The sequence below is a fragment of the Myotis lucifugus genome, unplaced genomic scaffold (assembly GCF_000147115.1).
Source record: "Myotis lucifugus unplaced genomic scaffold, Myoluc2.0 scaffold_74, whole genome shotgun sequence".
Lineage (NCBI taxonomy): Eukaryota > Metazoa > Chordata > Mammalia > Chiroptera > Vespertilionidae > Myotis > Myotis lucifugus.
Window position 1 is genome coordinate 4,115,576 of NW_005871122.1, and position 22,161 is coordinate 4,137,736.

A 22,161-nucleotide genomic window follows, 5' to 3' on the forward strand; every position below is an offset into this window, starting at 1 on the left:
CTACAGACTGCCCAATACTAATAGGTAACTGCACGTTTAGGATCTTTTCAGAATGTATCCATAAGCAGCTGGCTTCTAGCCTGCACATCATGGCTCAGTGTTTGAGTAACGGCTATGAACTATGAGGTCATGCTCTGAGTCCAGGTCAGGGCACATGTACAAGTATGCAGGCCGATTTACAGTGTGGAACATGCAGGAGGCAGCTGATAAATCATTCTCTCTCGTCATTGAGGTCTCTCTCTGACGCTCTACTTCTCCCTGTCTCTCTGAATTCAATGAAAAGAAGTCCGTTTGTATTCTAAAGAACCTGACTGCACGCTAAGGCTGGGTTTCCTTACCCTTAATTTGGAGGAGAAGCAAAAATCCCTGGTTTCTGAGGGTCAACAGTTAGTGGGGTCTGGAGCTCTGCCATGGGCCTTGTAGCAATGAGCTAAAACTTCTCGAAAGGACCTAAATAACTGGGGGGTAAGGGAGGCCAGGGGATTTTCAAGGGCGGTGGGGGGGGGGCGGGGGGGAAGGACACATAGGTAATACCCTTTGTAATACTTTTAGCAATAAAAAAAAAGAAAAAGGCTTTGTAGCAGCAGGGCCATAAATTTGAATAGACACTCTGATGTTGGAGTTATGAGTGAGGAAAAGTAAGTAATAAAGTTGATAAAAATGTCTTTGATAAATAACTTGCTTTTGGGTCCTTGTAGAAAGACAACACCTGAATACCAAACTCAAACTGACTACTCAATTAAGAACTGCCCATCATGAGCTGAATCCTACTAGACAAAACAAAGTCATGGGTAGGCTGGACTAACCACAATTTTAATGCATCCAAGATATTGCAACAGAATCCTTGAAAACCTAAAAAGAGAGAAAACAAAGTCTGATAAAAACAAAACACATATCAAAGGACTGTGGCACAACTAGAAGTAATGTCATATATACATAAAGAAAATACCAAGGAAGAAGAAAAAGGAAAAAAAGAACAGAAAAAAATATTTGAAATAATGACTAAGAATTTCCTCAAATTAGTGTCAGACACCAAATCATGGATCCAACAAGCTCAGAGAACACCAAGGGGGATACAGGCTCCCCAAAGCAACATTTAGCATATCATTCTCAAACTACAGAAAATCAAAGATAAAAAAAAAGTACCTTGAGAGAACCCAGAGGAAAAGAAACACTTTACTTTTAGATTAACAAAGGTAAGGATTACATTTAACTTCTCCTCAGAAACCAAGAAAATAAGATGAGAGTAGAGTGAAATATTTAGTGTTGAGAGAAAACAAACAAAAACTCCACCAAACTAGAATTCAACAGTGAAGGAGAAATAATGACAATATCAAGGGGAAAATGAGAAAATCAGATGCTAATGGACTTGCCTTTCAAGAAAGGCTAAAAGAAGTGCTTTAGAGAGAAGGAAAATAATATAGGTCAGAAACTGAGATCTACATAAAGAAAAGAAGAGCATCAAAGAAGAAATAAGTGAAAGTAAAATAAAACTTATTCTTCTTATTCTTAATTGATCTAAAAGATAAAAGTTTATTTAGAAACTAAAAACAATGTGTTCAATTGTGTATGTGTATGTACGTTATATTGAATGTATGAAATGAATTATAGCAATGATACAAAGAACAAGATGAAGAAATTAAGATTATTGTGTTATTATTTGGAACTCATACTACCCATGAAGCAGTATAATATTATTTGAAAGTAGGTTTGAATTAAATAAAAATGTATACTGCAAATTATAGGGAAACCATGAAAAAATTAAAAAAAGAAATATAGCCAATATGCTAAGAAAGGAGAGAAGATAGAATCATATACTCAATTAAGATCACAAAAAGGCACAAAAAACTTAGAGACAATAGGAGAAAAAAACACACAATGAAAACAAATAGAAAACAGCAGCAAATATGGTACATATTAATCCAACTTTATCAATAATCATTCAAGATGTGAATGGTCTAAAAGCACCAATTCAATACAGATTGTCAGAGGGGGGCTAAAAAACAAGACCCAATTACATATTACCTACAAAAAAACCCACTTTAAATATTAAGATTCACTTAGATTAAAAGTAAGTTGATGGATGAAAATATACCACACTAACACAAATCAGAAGAAAGCAGGAGTAGTTATATTATTTTCAGACATAAGACCTCAAAGTAAGGAAAGTTATCAGTGATAAAGAAAAGCATTACATAATGATAAAATGGTAAACTCTCAAGAATACAAAATGATGCTTAATATATATGTACCTAATAACAGAGTATCAAATTTACATGAGAGAAAAACTCATAGAAATACGAGGAGAAATGGAAGAAACTATTATCATTGATGGAGATTTCAACACCTGTCTCTCAGACATGAACAGATCTAGAGACAGAAAATCAGTAAGGACATTTTCTAACTCAACCACACCATTAATTAACTGGATATTGCTAACCTCTATAGATTACTTTATCTACTTACATTTTTCTCACACTCACATGGAACATTCACCAAGATACGCCACATTGTAGACCATAAGACACACCTTAGAAATTTTAAAGACTAGAAATCACACAATATCTTCTCTTAGACCACAATAGAAATAAAAAACAGAGATAATTGGAAAATACCATAATATGGGGGTATTAAATAACACTTTTTGAATAATGCATGTCAAAAATTAAATTTCAAGGGAATTTGTTTTAAAGTTTTGAACTGAGTGAACATGAAAACACAACTTAACAAAATTTGTGGGATGCCATGAGAACACTTTTAAGAAGGAAATTTAGGAAGATGTAAAAATCAATACTATAACTTTCCACCATAGGAAACTAAAAAAGAAGAACAAATTAAATTCAAATTAACCAGAAGAAGAGAAATAATAAAAATCAGAACAGAAATCAATGAAATTAAAAATAGGGACTCAATAGAGAAAATCAATAAAATAAAAATATGGTTATCTGAAAAGAACAGTAAAGTTAATAAGCCTTTACCCAATCTAAAAAAAAAATGAAAGAGCAGACCCAAATTGCAAAGCTCCAAAATAAAAGAGGGGACACCACTACAGATCCCATAAAAAAAATAAAAATAATAATAAACAAATACAATAAATATCACTATGCCCGCAAATTTGATAACATAGAGAAAATGGACCAATTCCTTGAAAGACACAATCTAACAAAACTTACACAAGAAATAGCCAATCTGAGTAGTTCCATATCTGTTAAAGTAATTCAATTGATAATTAATAACTTTTCAAAACAGAAAGCACCACCTCCGAAGGAGTTCACTGGTAAAGTCTACCTAACATTTAAGGAGTAAATTATACCAATATTCTACAATCTCTTTCAGAGGATAGATGCAAAGGAAATACCTTCTAACTCATGCTCTGAGGTCAGCATTACCCTGATACTAAAACTAGACAAAGACATTACAACAAAAGAAAACTATAGGTACTATCTCCCATGAACATTAATACAAAAATCTTCAACAAAATATTACCAAATTGAATTCAAAGTGTATTAAAAGAACTAGACACCACAACCAAGTAATATTTATCCCAGGTATGCAAGACTAGTTCAACATTTGTAAGTCAATTAGTGTGATCCATCACATCAACAGACTAAAAAAGAAAAATCACCTGATCATACCAGTGTATGCAGAAAATGCATTTAACAGAAGCCAATGCCCATTCATGATAGACTCTCAGTAAACTAGGAACAGAGTGGAACTTCCTCAACTTGATAAAGACAATATTTTAAAAAGCCCTATGGCTGCCTTGGCCTGGCCTGTGTGGCTCAGTTGATAAAAGCATTGTCCTGTGCACTGAATGGTCTTGGGTTTGATTCCGGATCAGGACATTTATGGAAGGCAACCAATCTCTCTCTCTCTCTCTCTCCTACCCTCTCTCTCTTTCTCCCTCTGTCCCTCTCTTTTCCTTCCTCTCTCTCTATAATCAATGAAAAACATATCTTCAGGTGAGGATTACAAATAAATAAATAAAAATTTAAAAAGAAAAAACTATGGCTAACATCATACTTAATGATGAAACACTCAAAGCTTTCCCTCTGAGATTAGGTATAAGGTAAGGATGTTCCCATTCAATACTCCTTTTCAATATCATAATAAAAGTCTTTGCTAATTTAAATGTAAGCAAAATAAAATATATTCAGATTAGGAATGAAGAAATAAAACAGTTTATGTTTGCAGATGACAGGTTTGTCTATATATCCTTCATAAATGTCAACAAAAAGTTCCCAATAAAATGCTAGCAAACCAAGATTAGCCACATATATGTAGAGGCATAACCAAGTGGATTTTATTTGAACTATTCAAGGTATAAAATCAACCAATGTGATACACTGTATTGATCAAATCAATACAAAACCACGTGGTCGCCCTGACCGGTTTGGCTCAGTGGATGGAGCGTCGGCATGCGGACTCAAGGGTCCTAGGTTCCATTCCGGTCGGGGGGCATGTACCTTGGTTGCAGGCACATCCCCAGTAGGGGGTGTGCGGGGGGCAGCTGATCGATGTTTCTCTCTCGTCGATGTTTCTAACTCTCTGTCCCTCTCCCTTCCTCTCTGTAAAGAATCAATAATGTATATATATATATATATATATATATATATATATATATATATATATATCTCACGTGGTCATTAATATAAATGCATAAAAGTTATTTGACAAAACTCAATACCCTTTAATAAAAATGTTTAATGGGTAGGACTAGAAGATAATTTCTTAACCAGAAAAGTAAAATTTGAAAACCTATAGCTAACATCCTAATTAAAGGTGAAAGACTGAAAATCATCCTTCTAACATCAGGATTAAGACAAGTTTGTGCACTCCTGCAACTCCTATTCAACATTGTATTGGAGATTTTAGCCAGGGCAATTAAGAAAGAAAAATAAATTAAAGGCATCTAGATTATAAAAGAAGAAACAAAACTGTCTCCATTTGCAAAGATCATGGTTTTTCATATATAAAATTCTAAGGAATCCACTAAAAATCAACCAACAAACTATTTGAGCTACTAAACAAGTTCAGTAGGGTTGTGGAATATAATATCAAGTTATAAAAAACAGTTCTATTGCTGTATATCAGCAATGAAAACCTCCAAAGCTAAATTGAGTTAACATTTTTATTTATCATAGTATCAAAAAGAATACAATACTACCACATTAAAAATAAATAGATAGATAAAAGTAAATTTAATATTAGAAGGACAAGGATTTTATACTGAAAGCTATACTTTTTAAAAAAATTGTTTTATTGCTTAAAGTATTACAAAGAGTATTACATATGTCTCCTTTTTCCCCCGCCCTTGACAATCCCCTGGCCCCCCCTACCCCCCAGTGTCTTACGGCCATTGGTTATGCTTATATGCAAGCATACCAGTCCTTCGGTTGATCTCTTACCCTCCCCTCCTGCCCCCCAACCCTCCCCGGCCTTCCCGCTGTAGTTTGACAGTCTGTTCGAGGCTGCTCTGCCTCTGTATCTATTATTGTTCATAAGTTTATAATGGTCTTTATTATCCATAAATGAGTGAGATCATGTGGTATTTTTCCTTCATTGACTGGCTTATTGCACTTAGCATAATGCTCTCCAGTTCCATCCATACTGTTGCAAATGGTAAGAATTCCTTCTTTTTTACAGCAGCATAGTATTCCATCGTGTAGATGTACCACAGTTTTCTAATCCATTCATCTACTGATGGGCACTTAGGCTGTTTCCAGATCTTAGCTATGGTGAATCGTGCTGCTATGAACATAGGGGTGCATATATCCTTTCTGATTGGTGTTTCTGTTTTCTTGGGATATATTCCTAGAAGTGGGATCACGGGGTCAAATGGGAGTTCCATTTTTAGTTTTTTGAGGAAACTTCATACTGTCTTCCATAGTGGCTGCACTAGTCTGCATTCCCACCAGCAGTGCACGAGTGTTCCTTTTTCTCCGCATCCTCTCCAGCACTTGTCGTTTGTTGATTTGTTGATGATAGCCATTCTGACAGGTGTGAGATGGTACCTCATTGTTGTTTTGATTTGCATCTCTCGGATGATTAGTGACTTTGAGCATGTTTTCATATGTCTCTTGGCTTTCTGAATGTCTTCTTTTGAAAAGTGTCTATTTAGGTCCTTTGCCCATTTTTTTATTGGGTTGTTTATCTTCCTTGTGTTAAGTTGTATGAGTTCCCTATAAATGTTGGAGATTAAACCCTTATCGGTGATAACATTGGCAAGTATGTTCTCCCATGCAGTGGGCTTTCTTGTTGTTTTGTTGAAAGCTATACATTTTTAGAAAACATTTAAGACCCCCCAAAATGGAATTTCATCCTATATTAATGGATTTGAAATTTAATATTATTATGAAATTAATAACTCACAAACTGATCTACAGAGTCAATATGGTCTATATCAAAACCTTACCTGCTTTTATATTTTTTCACAGAAATGGAAAAGCTAATCCTAAAATTCATATGGACATGCAAGGAACCCAAGGGCCTAAGTAATCTTAAAAAGAAAAAAAGAAGTGAGAGTACTCACATTTACCGGTTTTATGGTATATGAAATAAGCCAGTCAGAGAAAGATAAATATCAATGATCTCACTCATTTGTGGAGTATAATTAACAACATAAACTGATGAACAAAAACAGATCCAGAGACAGAGAAGCATCAATCAGACCGTCAAACCTCAGAGGGAAGGTAGAGGAGGGTGGGGGTAAGGGGGAGAGATCAACCAAAAGACTTGTATGCATGCATATAAGCCTAACAGACACAGACAACAGTGGGGTGAGGGCATGAGTGGGGTGTTGGTGGGTAATGGGGGGATAAGGACACATATGTAATACCTTAATCAATAAAGAAATTTAAAAAAACAATATAATACTACAGTAATGAATACTATGTAGTACTGTAATGAGGATAGACATATAGCTCAATGGGAATAGAATTAAGAGTCTAGAAATAAATCTATATGTCTGTGATTAAATGATTTTTTGCAAGCGTTCAAAAAAATTTAATGTGGTAAAATAACCTTTTCAACAAATAGTGTTGGCACAACTGGATATTTCTATGCAAAGGAATGAAGTTAAAACTTTCCTCATACCCTACATAAACATTAACTCAAAATGTGTAAGAAGTCTAAATGTAAGAGCTAAAACTATAAAACTTTTGATGTAAGAAAAGAATAAGTCTTCATGACTTCGGATTTAGCACTTTAAGATATGACAAAGCAATAGCAACAAACAAAATAAATAAATTACACTTCATTTAAAATTAAAATAATTTGTGCTTCCAAGGATACTAACAATAAAATGAAAAGAATGAGAAATATACTTGCAAATCCTATATCTCATGAGTATTGTATTCAAAATAAAGAAGTCATATAACTCAACCATTAAAAGAAATCTAACATAATATTTTTAAAATATGAGAGAGCTTGGAATAAAAATTTCTTCAAGGAAGGTATACAAATAACTAATAAGCAAACTAAAAGATCTTCAGCATTATTAGTCAATAGGTCAACGATGTAATCAAAGTGATAATACTTGGAAATGTGATAAAAATGAATGTGCAATTGATATTCTTTGCCTGTAAAGGAAATGATGTATGGTACATGGATAAACCTTGAAAACAGCATGCTAAGTGAAATAAAACAGACACAAAAGACATATGTTGTGTGATTATGTTTATATGAAATGTCTAGAATGTACAAATCTATATGATACTGAAAGTTTAATAGTAGTTGCTAGTGCAAGGGAGATGGGGGCAGTGAGAGATGATATCTGTAGGATGCAGGCTTTCTTTTTGTGGTGATAAAAATATTCTGGAATTAGTGGTGATGGTGGAGCAGTGGTTTATATACTATTAACCACTAAATTATGCACTTTATTTGTATAAATTTTGTGATATGTTAATTATATCTTATTTTTAAAACATAGCCAAACAACAAGAAAACATGCAAATCAGTAATTAAAGGACATGATATCTGAATACATACTTTACCACAGAAGACTTATATATCGTAAATTTGCACATTAGGAATTTATCAATATTATTTAGTAATTAAATAAATGCAAATTATAGCCACGAGTTACTACAACCCACATATATTAGAACTGCATTTTTAAAAATGAAAAAAGAAATACAAATGCTGGTGAAGATGAGGGAGATACTGAACTCTCACATTTCTTGAGAAAATGGCAGAGCAACTCTACAAAAGAGTTTGAGATAGTTTCTCATAAAGTTAAATCTACATTTACCTGAACTAAAAAGGAAAATAGAGACAGACTCATAGAGAGCTGGCTGACAGTGTTGTGTGTGTGTGGCGGGGGGTCCGGAGGGGAGAGAGGTTAAGGGGGGGTTGGGTGGAGGAATTCTGCAAAAAAGAGAGAAATAAAAACTCATGGGCACTGACAACAGTGTGGTGGTTGCTGTGGGAAAGGGCAGGAGGGAGGAGGTGGAAGAGACTATATGGGAAAGAAATGGTGTTGGAAGGACACTTGACTTGGGGGTGGTGAACACACAATGCAGTATACAGATGATGTGTTGTTGAATTGTGCATCTGAAGCCTGTATAATTTTATTAACCAGAGTCACCCAAATAAATTCAATAGAAAAGGGAAAAAATTAATGTGATCAATAGTACTTCTAAATACTCACCCTAGAGAAATCAACTGTCATTTTCACAATAAAAACTTTTACACAGCCCTGGCTGGTTTGGCTCAGTGATTAAGAGATTTGGCCTGCGGACTGAAGGGTGCAGGTTCGATTCTGGCCAAGGGCACATGCCTAGGTTGTGGGCTCAATCCCCAGTGGGGGGCGTGCAGGAGGCAGCCGATCAATGGTTCTCTCTCATCATTGATGTTTCTATCTCTCTCTCCCTCTCCCTTCCTCTCTGAAATCAATAAAAATATATTTTTAAAAAAACACCTTTACACAAATATTTATAGCAGTATTATCCATATTTGCAAAATACTAAATGTTTTTTGATGAATGAATGAAGAAACTGTGGTATATCTATACATTGAAACACAACTCATCAAATAAAAGGTTTTAACAGAAGGTAACAATTTGGGTAAATTCCAAATTTATTTTGCTCATTGAAAGAAGCCAGACTCAAAATATTCAATCTGTTGAATTCCAATTATATCACCCTCAGGAAAAGGCAAAACCATAAGGATGAAAAACAGATCAGCTATTGCCAGATGTCAGGTGACGTGCGAGCATTTGTTAAAAAGAGAAATTATAAAGCTTTTTTGTGTAATTATTTCATAATTGTTTGTGATGATGGTTACACCAACCTATGTGTTGATTCTTGTAGAAAAATACATAAAAAAGTGAATTTATGTATGTAAACCTTTAATAAATACCAGAAATTATAGATTTTTAACAAAAGGCTATGGGGCAATGTTAACAAACACTATTTTTAACCGTTTTCAAAGTAAATCTAATATATAAAACTTTCTTTGATTTTTATAGTTTCTCATTTTCCCCACTTGCTTCTATTTCACAATAGTCCAGTATATAACAATGTTTACACAGTAAGCATCTTATATTTATAAAAGCAAACTATGATTTATATGCCAGAAATACCAATTCAGTTCTCAATTGACATTCAGAGTCAAATGAGAATTTTAATTCTTTTAAGCATTTAGTTTTATAAATTCCTTAGCTAACTACACTACTGACTCCACAAAAGATCTTAGTTCAAGATTTTGGCCAAAGTGTTCCCTTATTTATATTCAACTATAATTTAAAGTTTTGAATTTACTCATAATTACATATTCATGCCAAATGACTGCAACTGCTAGAAAATCCCCTACGGAAAACCCGTTTCCAGATTTTATAGATATATCTATTTACACTTACAATCAAATTGTGGTACCTATCTTAAAAGTTGGTTTCTATATCTGTTTTGGATTTAATATTCATCCAGGACATTCTTTACACACATGTTCATTGCTGTCTGAACTACTATATCATAAGACAGCACTGTGATGTCCAAGTGAATATTTAATCATTTCATGCCTTCGAAAAATAAACTACAAGTAGAAGCCATGTCTAGCTGCTTTACATAAATATATTATCCTGAGGCCAATATATATACTTTTGTGATATTGCATTAAGTCTCTACTTATATTTTCTAGGACTAATAATGAAGAATAAAGAAGTAAGGTAATTTCTCTGTGGACTATTGGAATATGTTTCATTGTTGGTATTGCACATGGAGAAAGACCGTTTGCACTAGAAAATTGTCCCAAGCTAATTTTAAACCAACCTGACGCTTGTTCTCATTAATTCATTACATATGAATTATATATGCTTTGCTTAAAAACACATAGCTGCCTCTATTACTTGGATATTTTGAATAAATGTTATCCTTGGTTCATATAAAAGAATTTTAACTAGTGTTCCTTACACAATATTTCTTGTTTTCTTGAATAATTTTCAAGGAAACAGTCACAAAAGTTTTAATCTCATGATATATGATTTGGTTTTGGTATATTTGTATTTGGAGTTTATTCTCACATATTTTATATGGCTATAATTAGTGTTTTATAGATCATAGTATATGTAAAAAGTATTAGAATGTATCTAGAATTTTAAATTTGAAGGCATAGAGCCAAATAAATTTAGTCTACCATCAAAATAAATAGAAAATATATTAAATGTATATTTTATTATATGCATAATATATATTTTCCACTTTAAAATCTTCAATAGAAGAATATGATTTCCCACTTTGCATACCAGATTATATAATTGCTATAGTGAAAAAAAGATGCAACTAAAATATAAATGCATTCAGCATAAAATGAATAAAGTATGACACAACAAAGAATGTGATTGAAAATATTCTATTCATTAACTTCGTAAATTAAGTGCAAGATGCAAAGAAAAATAGCATCTATAACAGAGATCAGAGAATAAAATGAAAGAATATATTTTTTAAAACAAACAAAAAAGAATAAAGAAAACTCTATATTTTTTACCAATCATTTATATATTTATTTTTCAGCAAGTGCTGTATATGGCCATGCACTATTGGAGATGCTTGACAGAACTTATCCTACATAAGAAGAGGCCAGCGACCATAAGGGTAGTGGCCAGAATGACTGCTCGACCAGTCGCTATGAGGTGGGGGCCGGCAAGGGGAACCAGGTGGCTGGTGGTGGCAGTGAGGTAGTACCTGGGGCTGGCGAGGAGAACCGGTTGGCCGGTGGCGGCAGAAGGGTGGGACCGGGAACTGGTGAGCTGGCGGAAGATCGACCTGATTGCAGGCTAGGCCTAGGGACCTTACCCGTACACGATTTCATGCACTGGGCCTCTAGTTGAGTAATAAAAAAAATTAAAAATTTAGTCTGGCTTTATAGATTATGTTTTAACAATTTAATGCTGTAGATAATTTACTCAATGATCTGGAAAACAATTTTAATTCATGGAGTTCTCAAAGAAAAGAATGGAGGAAAGAAATGGTTGTGGGTGAAAATAATAGATACAAAAGACAGATTAAAAATAAATTTACAAATGGCATTTTCTTATGCATAGGTTAGAATAATTGGAACAAAAGCAATGTTAAATGATGTAAAAATAAAACATTTTCTTAAGTCACAGAAAGACATATACACTGAGTGACCAGATTATTATTACCAGCCAGATTATTATTACCACCCCATCAGTACTTCATTGACACTTCCAAAAATACTGCATAAGCAAATACTCTCAAGGTTTTATTATTATTATTATTTGCATAACTAATTCACTTCATTGTACCGATGAGGTGGTCCTAATAATCTGGCCGGTCCTAATAATCTGGCCACTCAGTATATAGTTGAAACACATCTTAGAACTAATGACAAGGATTACTTTTCATCTTTTCATTAAAAAGTAAAAAACCCATATATGTATATACAACATCAGTGGCAATAATAGCAGATGCCATCCAAAGATGAAAAATTTCAGCACATTATTGAGACATTGAATCGGATGGAAAGTGATAATCAGTAAAATGAATATGACAAAATATTAGTGAAAACAGGAAATAATAAGTGTGTGAGTCAGTTACAGGGAATTGGGTAAAATTCTGAATGGTAACACATCTGACATATGAATATTCTTTCCTCAGAATCTCAGATTTTCTAACAGCCAAACTTTTATCTCTAAAAACATGGGTGTTTTTGTTTGGCCCAAACAGTGTTACTTTTTGGATACTTCATTTTGGTCCACTACATCTCTTGTTATTCAGTCATCTTCATTGATATGTGAATTTGTTTATGCAGTTATATATTGTATATGGAAGAAAAGCCAAACTGTGTTCCCTGCACCTTTGAATACAAAGACATTATGTCAGAAAAATATTAAAGCATAACATTATTTTGTATATGAATTCAAAAGAAATGCTATGTGTCTAAGTCTATAAAGAGGTAATACAACAAGACAACATGACAAAAGTATTTTTTTCTATTTTATTTCCATGTAAATTACCTAACTTCAGATGTCATATTGTTATCAGAAGGATACATTTAGGGGTCAAAGTCTATCATAATTAAAATAACCAAAGAGATCTGATCTATCTTTCATCCACAAATTAATTTACTTTCTCTCTATAAAAATTATATTCATTTATGATTATTTAAATATATATATATTTTTGCTTTGAAATAATGTAAATGTAACAGATGCCATAGTTATGACACTAGGTACTCAGTAATACACCTAAATATTTTGAAGTAATTTATTAACCTGGCATTTGATTCTGGAGTTTGATTCTGAAATTAATGACTTCAAACATTTGCCTGTTTTAACACATATATATTGTTAGCATTCAGCACCTGTCATGGTTTAAAAGAAAATTAATGCAAATTAGAATTAGATGATAATGAGGAGAGAAATAGGTTGTTTGCCTATTTCGCTACATATTTTTCTCTTTGAAATGCTTTTTCTTCAAAGCTTAAATAACTAAGGTTTATTTTGATTTGAATTTATCTCAAATATTGAGAATATATATATTTATGCAATAAATATATCATGAGATGTATTCATATATCTGTAAAGTGCTAATAGAAATATGCTAAGAATGTGCCAATGGAGTGCTAACAAGGAACTCAGGCATAAGGAGGATTCAGGTATCCAAGGAAAAAGTGATAATGAGGATCTTGTTAAGGAGGCTTCATTAAATAAGTGTTGGAATTCATAAAATATTTTTCTTCATTTTTTAATAAGATAAGACAATATATGAATACATTTTTTAATGGAAAAGGAATATATTTATTTGAGACAGGCACGGTGATGACTCTTCCAAGATGTCTATATCCTAAACCCTGGAACTTGTGAATATGTTATCTTACATAGCAAAAAGGCTTTTTTGGTTTTTTGGTTTATTTTGTTTTGTTTTATTTTTTGCAAGTGTGATTACATTAATCACCTTGGGATAGGAAGATTATCCTGGATTATCTGGGTTGGCCCAATGTTATTACAAGGATCCTTAAAAGTGTCAGAGGAAGAGATGTGAGCACAGAAGCAGAATCGGAGAAATTTGAAGATGCTACCTTTCTGGCTTTGAAAATGGAAGGAGACAGAAGCCAAGAACTGCAGGGAGCCTCTACAATCTGGAAGTGGATTTTCTTCTAGAGCTTCCAGAGGAACACAGTCATGTCACAGTCTTGCTTTTAGTCCCATGAACCCATTTTGTACTTCCTACCTCACGAATAGAGTAATAACATTTCTTTATTTAAAGCAACTAAGTTTGTGGCAATTTGTTACAAGAGAAAATTTAATACAGTACTATGAGATTTTGCAAAAATGTGCCAATTCCCAGTTATTATCTCTAATCTACAAACTGAATAAACATAAATGACATTTGTCTTTTTTTTTTACATACAATAAGTAAGTGTAAAGAGACACACCATGGATCCATTAATCCAAGTTATTACTTGTTTTTTCTCCCTTGAGAAACTTCCATGAATTCTCTTAACTAATATTAAAACTAGGTCCCTACTTCTGATAGCCACTTATATCACATTTTCTAAAATGACTAAATCAGAATTTATAGTTTTCATACATCATATTAATGGATGAACTAGAATATTTTACATCTTTTTATATAAACTTTATATCTAGTTTTGCTTACTGTAACTTCTCTTTGTGCAATGCAATAAATGAAAGTTACATATTTAGTTTTTCTACAGGTGGAAGAATATAACATGAGATGTAAAAGATTGTTCCTAATCTTCTGTTTGCAAGACACCATTTCATTCACATTGACCATACACTAAGTTTTCTACCAGAACCCAAAGTATTAAATGTCAAATAGATTTTTACCCCAGAAATACAAGAACAGTTAGTCCGGAATCCATACTATCAGAATTCTTTATAAACTCCACTTAACCCTAGGTAAATCTCATTAAAGTCTCCAGTGGACCAGGAAGACTAATCAACAATATAAATTATGCTTCTGAGAAGTTTTTATTTTCTTTGTAAACAGAAAATTATTATTTTAGTTCAACTTAGATAATATGGATAGGTTTTTAACTCTGTTCATTTCCCCAACTTTAGTTCCAGTTATGCTACTAAATTCCTGCCATATGCCTAAGCCAATGTCTCATTTTAACACTATGTAATTTTGAGATGGGAGCCCCTCATAACTCTGAACATTGCCCAATGCTCAGAAACTTGAGTCTCTTTCTTGAAATCTAGCCTGCGGACAAGGCCTCTGCTAACTGCTGAGAGGCAGCAACTGCTTGCCCAGCCTTTGTCACTGTTCTGTCATGGCTCCAACTCATCCCCTTTTTATTGCATTTTCCCTATGCCATGTATTTTCCTAGATAAACCACATTTAGCAGGGTTTATAACCTCCAGATACTATACTTGGTTAGACTTTCTTACTGTTAATAAAATCCAATCAAATGAAATGATCAGTTTGTACGTGTACAGTGTGACAGCTAGCCCAGATTAATTTGTCCCAACAGTCTGTCTCAGACCCAATCTCCTTGCCCTGTATCCTGACTCTCTTGGTCTGTCCTTCCATGTCTTATCATGTCATAAAATATAATATGTATTTTTAAAACTCTGCTTCCATTAGTATACATTATTATGCTAAGCTCATTGCTGATTTTCTCCTTAAAATTATTTTCTAACTTGTATTTTAAAAATAAAATAAAAAGATAAATCTTAGTAAAGTTGAAGTAAAATTCAATACCAAAATAAAATTTTCCACATTTGACTTCAAGGAACTTCTTAAAAATAAAACTTGTCCACAAATTATTTTTAAAAAGTTGATGTTTGCCTGGCCAGTGTGACTCAGTGGTTGAGCACTGACCTATGAACCAGGAGGTCACCGTTCCATTCCTGGTCAGGGCACATGCCTGGGTTGCAAGCTTGGTCCCAAGTAGGGGGTGCGCAGGAGGCAGCTGATCAATGGTTCTTTTTTATCATTGATGTTTCTATCCCTTTCTCCCTCTCCCTTCCTCTCTGTAACCAATAAAAATATATATATATATATTTAGAATATATTTTATTGATTTTTTCCAGAGAGAAAGGGAGAGAGAAAGATAGTTAGAAACATCGATCAGCTGCCTCCTGCACATCTCCCACTGGGGATGTGCCCGCAACCCAGGTACATGCCCTTGACCGGAATCGAACCTGGGACCTTTCAGTCCGCAGGCCGACGCTCTATCCACTGAGCCAAACCGGTTTCGGCCTAAAAATATATTTTAAAAAGTAATACCTATCATGTGCCTCACAAATAAAAATTATTATAAAAATAATAGAAAATACTGTTATTCCTAAGAGATATTTCAAAAATGTGTATGCAGGTATATACATACATATTCACATTTGCATAAATGTGTGTACCAACTTTGTAAGTGCCACCTAAAACTCCATATTATAGATATATCATCAACAAATAAGTGATTAAAATAAAAATTCTAAATAAAATCTAGTTAAGTACCCAGAGTTATAATAATGGATCATTTCAGTATTCTGGTATTTTGTAAATTTTCATAAAATGCTAAGTGATTCTCAGACGTACCATTTTCGCTAGGATCCCCTATTGATATTATAAACTATATTAAGAATGGTACAAGTGGCATTACATTGACTTCTATAATGTGGCCTGCTAAATCTATTAATTAAGTGCATATACTGGCAGGGGAAAAAATGTAGGTTGAGCAAAACCTGACAAGTCAAATGTCCTGATCTGAGTATCTAACCTCTAAAAGTTTCTGTTTCAGAACTTCCTGTATGTGATCTGCAACACCTGTTTAATGTTTAATGTTTAAAAACTATTAATATTTTTATTTAATACTAGAGGCCCGGTGCATGAAAATTCATGCACTGGGGGGGGGGGGGGGTTCCTCAACCCGGCCTGCACCCTCTCACAATCCGGGACCCCTTGAGTAGGGTCCCTAGGCCTGGCCTGAGATCAGGGCCTATCAGGGCTTTTCTTCCCCCGGCTGCAGGCAGCTGGCCCTGCCCCTGCTGATGCCACTGCTTGCCATCTGTGCAGCACTGCCCTCCCCTGCTCTGCCACTGGTAGCCTCCTTCTGCAGGCCACAGGCATGGGGTGGGATCATTTGACTGGCCTGGGCCTCCCTCTGTGGGGCGAATGATGGTGGGGCCCCCAGGTTGATCACCCTGCAGAGGGAGGCCCCGCCCACCCGCTGCAGCACCACCAGCCTCCCTCTTTCTTTTTTTTTTGTTTTTAAGTAAGAGTAATGTTTACTGAAAGATACAGAACTGAATACTATGAAGGGTTTACCAGGATGGAAATGCACCGCATCCCCGCCCCTGCCACCCCCAATACCCAGAGACTACAGTACTTAGAAGTTACACGCAACAGCCGTAACTGCTAAATATCTGTTTGTAACAAACAAACCATAGCATATTTATACAGTAGGTCCTCGGGTTACGTTGGAGATCCATTCCTAGGGCACAACCTAACGTGATTTTCGCCATAAGTCAGAACCCACCTACATAAGCACCTACGTCACTCACATGGAGCACATACACAGCAGTAATGAAGTGAAACAGTAAAAAAAATTAAAAGAAAAATAACAATTCCTGACCTTTACTTGTGGTAAATAAATGATAAAAAACATAAAGCACATACGTACATATGTCAAAATGATGGAACTTTTTTTTTTTTTTATAAATAAATGGGAGATGGCGACGTAACCACAAAACTATGTACGTCGAGTCTGACGTAACCGGAGGACAGGCTGTACTATATCACATTGAGTGATTACAGAAATCCATTTATATATATTACTTGTATAAAATCGGGGTTTTTTGTAAAAAATATTTTTTTAAAGAAGTATAAAAAAATATGCAGTTGAAAGCCCTGCCAGGACAGCCAGTCTGTAAACATTCAGTGAGTATGTGCTTTGGATGGGCACCGGTGCCACATGCCCACAGCAACTCCAGCAGGGCCGGCAAGGGTGTGCCCCAGCTGCCACTCCAGGCAGGACTGAGCTGGACCATGATGGATGGGTACAGCAGGGCCTGGTACTGTGCCCTTCTCCAGCCTTGCATCAGGATCAGGGTCAGGGTCAGGGCTGGGGGCAGGGAGATTGCAGTTTCACTCTGAATTCCATACTCACACTAATTTTGGTTGCAACTCATGGCTTTTCCTGGCTGCTTGGAAATCCTTAGGGTGGGTGCCCTGGCAGAGAGGCCAGAGAAGTGCCCATAGCTGCCAGGTTGGGCGTCTTACTGGCCCAGAGACTCTGCCCTGCCTCCTGCAAGCCTGGCCCCAGGCAGAACAGCCCCCCCACCCCACCCCACCCCCAGGACTACTTTGGTCTCAGCACTTAGTCCTGGGTTTCATCAGCCTGGATTTCTTCCCCTGGTGTGGCTGATCTGAGTTTCACAAAAACGCCCGGCTGATGCTGGCTGTGCTGAGCCTCACTGAAGAGTTTTTCATGCAGCAAGGAAGAGCCCTCTTGGACCCTCCTCCTCCTCCCTCTTCTCATCTCCTCCTCTTCCTCTTCCCCCTCCCAGCCCATGGTCAATCTTCTCCAGCTGCTCCAGCAGTGGGTTGCCTTCTGAGTCGGGGGTCTTAACGCTGTTGGTCCTGACGATGCAGGTGGGGTGATGCCAGTTGAGCATTAGGATGAGCTGCTGCCGCTCCTGCTTCAGCTCCTCCATCTGGGTTTTCAGCTCCGCATTCATGAGCTCCAGCCACTCAGGTTCCCACTGCGGAAACTTCTTCCTCTCCTTCTTCTTGTTCCGTCATGGGGCTGCCTCCACTTTCTTCTTTTCCTGGCACCTTGTTCTCCTCTCCTCTTCCTCATCTAGCTCACTTTTCACAGGTTGAGGCCTCTTGCCCACTTTCACCTCCAGGAAGTGCAAAGGGGTGATCATGGCCCTAGTGTATTTCAGCTCCTCTGCAGTCAGGCCAAGCTGGGGAGTCTGGTCAGGGGGCCAAGCCCTAGCAGAGATCCCGCAGTCATAGAAGGGTCCAGGATCTGTCCAGGCATCATAATAGGAGGAGTGGCAGTCCAGCTTCCAGAAGCCTCTGGCGGAGGTGGCGACCCCAGGGCCTGGTCCAGGGTGCAGGAGCCATGCCCACTCAGGAGCCAGCGTGGTGCCAGCCACCACCAGCGCCACCCTGTCGCAGCCACCAAGCTTCCCTCCACAGGCTGTGGCGGGCGGCCTGGGTCTCCTTCTTTGAGGCGATTGATCCTGGGGCTCTGCCTGCCTGCCTCACCACCCCTAACCACTCACCTGCTTACCTGATCACCCCTAACCACTTCCCTGCCTGCCTGATTGCCCCTAAACACTCTGCCTGCCTGCCTGATTGCCCCTAATTGCTTGCTGGGGGACAGAACGAGCCCAGGAGAGAGGCCATGGTGGTTCTGGTCTCTGGTCATTCTGGTCGTTCCACCATTTCGGTCACTGGTCTTTTATTATATAGGATTAGAAATTACGGTAGCATTGTTAAATGGTCTATTGCCTATACTGAACTCCTGGATTTAAACTCTTCCTTTCATTGGACCCTTCTTGGGTGCTTTCTGTTTTATCACCCTCTATTCATTCATCAATCCACTTAGAAATGGCTTACACTCTACCACTTTCTTTTTAAATTTAAATTCTTTATTGTTTAAAGTATTACATGAGTCTCCTTTTTCCCCCATTGACATCTCCCAGGCTGCTCCCCAGCACATGTCCTCACCCAGCTACTGTCTGTGTCCATTGGTTATGCTCATATGCATGCATACAAGTCCTTTGGTTGATCTCTTCCCTGCCCTGCCCTGCCTCCCCTCTCCCCCCGTGCCTTCCCTCATAGGTTGGACAGTCTGTTCCATGTTTCAATGTCTCTGGTTCTATTTTTGTTCATTAGATTATGTTGTTCATTATATTCCACAAATGAGTGAAAGCATGTGATATTTATACCTCCCTGAACATGTCAGATCTTCTCACTCTATCACTTTCTTAAAAAGCCTCATTCATATAAATGCTTTAGTTCATTGCCATGTATCTAAAATCAAGGACATTTTCAGTCCCATTTAATTTATTTTGTAGTAAGGCATTTAAAATGACATCAAATTCATTAACAAATGTTTAAGTATACAAAGCAGTGTTCTTACATATAGGCAAAAACTAAGAATTCTAGAATTTATTCATTTTGCATAACTGAAACTTTATATCTATTAAATAACAATTCTCCATTACCCCCTCCTCCAATTCATTCCAAAACCTAGCATTAAGTGCATGTTCAAGAAACAATAAAAAAACACCATGTAATATGCCTTAAATATATTAAAAAATTTATTCTTCAATTATACTTTAATAAAGCTGGGAAAATTAAAAAATAAAATTAACACATAAAACAAATTCCATTGACCAAAGTCTTTATATTTCCTCATACACTCCACTCCTCATTCATAAAAATAACAAAATAAGATAAATTAATCGCCGGTTTGATATAAAGGTTTATATAATTGACATTCAAATGAAAAAAAATTTACAGATACATTTTCTTTTCGTGTATTAGTAATTAATATAGGAAAGGAGTAGAAAAAAGTAATATGGCAGTTATATCAAAGTTTGAAAATATGAGTGATATCTAAAAAGGATAATAATATAATGTGATTATTGTTAATAATTTCTTGCAATTTAGTATCACCAAGTTCTGGATTCCCACCTGTTCCAGAGAATATACAGATCTTCTCAGGGTATAGCAATATCTAGATTGGAAAGTAAAAGTAATAAGAAGAATATGCTGAATTACTATTTTTCTTACTTACTAATAGCATTTAAAATTACATGTGCATTGAGCTGACTACTGTTATATTTTATAATTCTATATAAAATACTTTTATTATTTTTATTTCATTTCCATGTAAAAGAAAAAAAAATTTCTCATCAATTAATTTGAGGTCTAATTGAAATTATAAAGAAGTAAGGGTTGCCCTAACCGGTTTGGCTCAGTGGATAGAGCATCGGCCTGCGGACTGAAAGGTCCTAGGTTCGATTCCAGTCAAGGGCATATACCTTGGTTGTGGGCATATCTCCAATAGAGGGTGTGCAGGAGGCAGCTGGTCAATATTTCTCTCTCATCGATGTTTCTAACTCTCTATCCCTCTCCCTTCCTCTCTGTAAAATATCAATAAAATATATTTTTTTAAAAAGAAGTAAGAGTAAATTATATTAATTGCATAGTTGTATAAGATCAGCCTGTCATTTGCCTATTTCTCAATATCACTCAGAGAGGCACCACTTATGAATATATAACAGAAAATACTACTTTAATTGGTACTATTGTAGATAAAAATAAATAACAGAATTTTACTTGAAAATATTCCTCTAAATCACTTTTGAGAATCATCTTCTTTTTAAAAGCAAATCCATAAAAGCTTTTATATGTGCATAAAGTTTAAAATCAATAAAAAACATTAATTAGAATCTGAAACTTAATGCACATTTTCCAAGTATTTTTTCATTAATAACTAATTACATAATATGATTATAGAGTTGTATTCTAAAATTGATTATCAAATTCTTATTGTAAGCCATCCTTTTCAATTATACTAAAGAAGTCACTGTGCATGCTAGAATTCTCAGCTCCAGAGAAGCAATGGAGAAGACTTTAAATATTTCTATATTTAGCATATCAATATCAATATCAATGACATATGTTAAGGCTTTTGTTTTGCACTAAAGTAATACTGAAGTTATATAAACTAATTTTGGTTACATCTAAAGTATGTATCATTTGTGCTGACATTCCATTTTATAAATGTATGTTTTATATTGTTCTATTTTCTTAGAAGAAAGAAGCAAATAAATAAATTATTTGTTGTGTTTCAAGACATACAATTGAACATATATAATAGGATTGAAATTGAAAGTTGGAATTTGTTGTTTGGTAGGTTGAGTCTCAGGTGAATTAAAAGTTTAACTATGAAATAATTCATTGTTCTAGAAATTTATTGTTCTAGAAATGTAATAGAATAAAATAATTTGAAACAAGTTTTTTTTTAATTTCTCTTATTCTTAAAGAAGTTTTTCTATCCTCTAGAAAATGCTATCAAGGGCTAGTGTTTAATTAACAATTTTATTAATTAAATTTAGCATTCTAAGTTGCTATTATGAATAAGGCTATTAAGCAATAATATAAATGCAAAAAATATATATTGCTGCATTTATAGTATGCTTTACAGCAATTTTCTAAGGGCAGTTTGTTGACTTCTGTGGGAGCAAGACCCATTTTAGTGGGTCCATAAGACCAAAACTACTCTCATACTAATACACTAATTACTTTTGTTACCTGTGTTGATATTTCCAGTGATGATACAAAATAGTGGTGGGTATGACTGGTGATAACTGATTACATATGATAACAATGACACAAAACTGCACTAGTAGTCATTGAATTTTTAAACTCCACACCCTGAGGAATGTGAGCCTGGGTCAGATTTGGTAACTTAGCAGAATTTATTTTTAAATAATATAATTGATTCTTCCTGCATTTTAAGAAAAACAGCTCAGTATATTTTTAACTCATGATAAAATTCAAGGTTTCAAGTGAAATGAGAATTTTGATAAAGCTTTATCTGAAATCATTAGTTTTATAGCTTCTTAATACTTAAAGATATCTCTGATAAAGTTTAATATGAAACTTATTTTTATGATCTATAATGGGAAGTGTCAAAACTAAAAATATC

The 22,161-nt window shown here is 35.2% G+C and overlaps 1 pseudogene; it reads right to left on the reverse strand.

Annotated features, from left to right (window-relative positions):
* Positions 1 to 785: 785 nt before the first annotated feature.
* Positions 786 to 18,489, reverse strand: LOC102442560 (annotated as a pseudogene).
* Between the last annotated feature and the right edge of the window lie 3,672 nt (positions 18,490 to 22,161).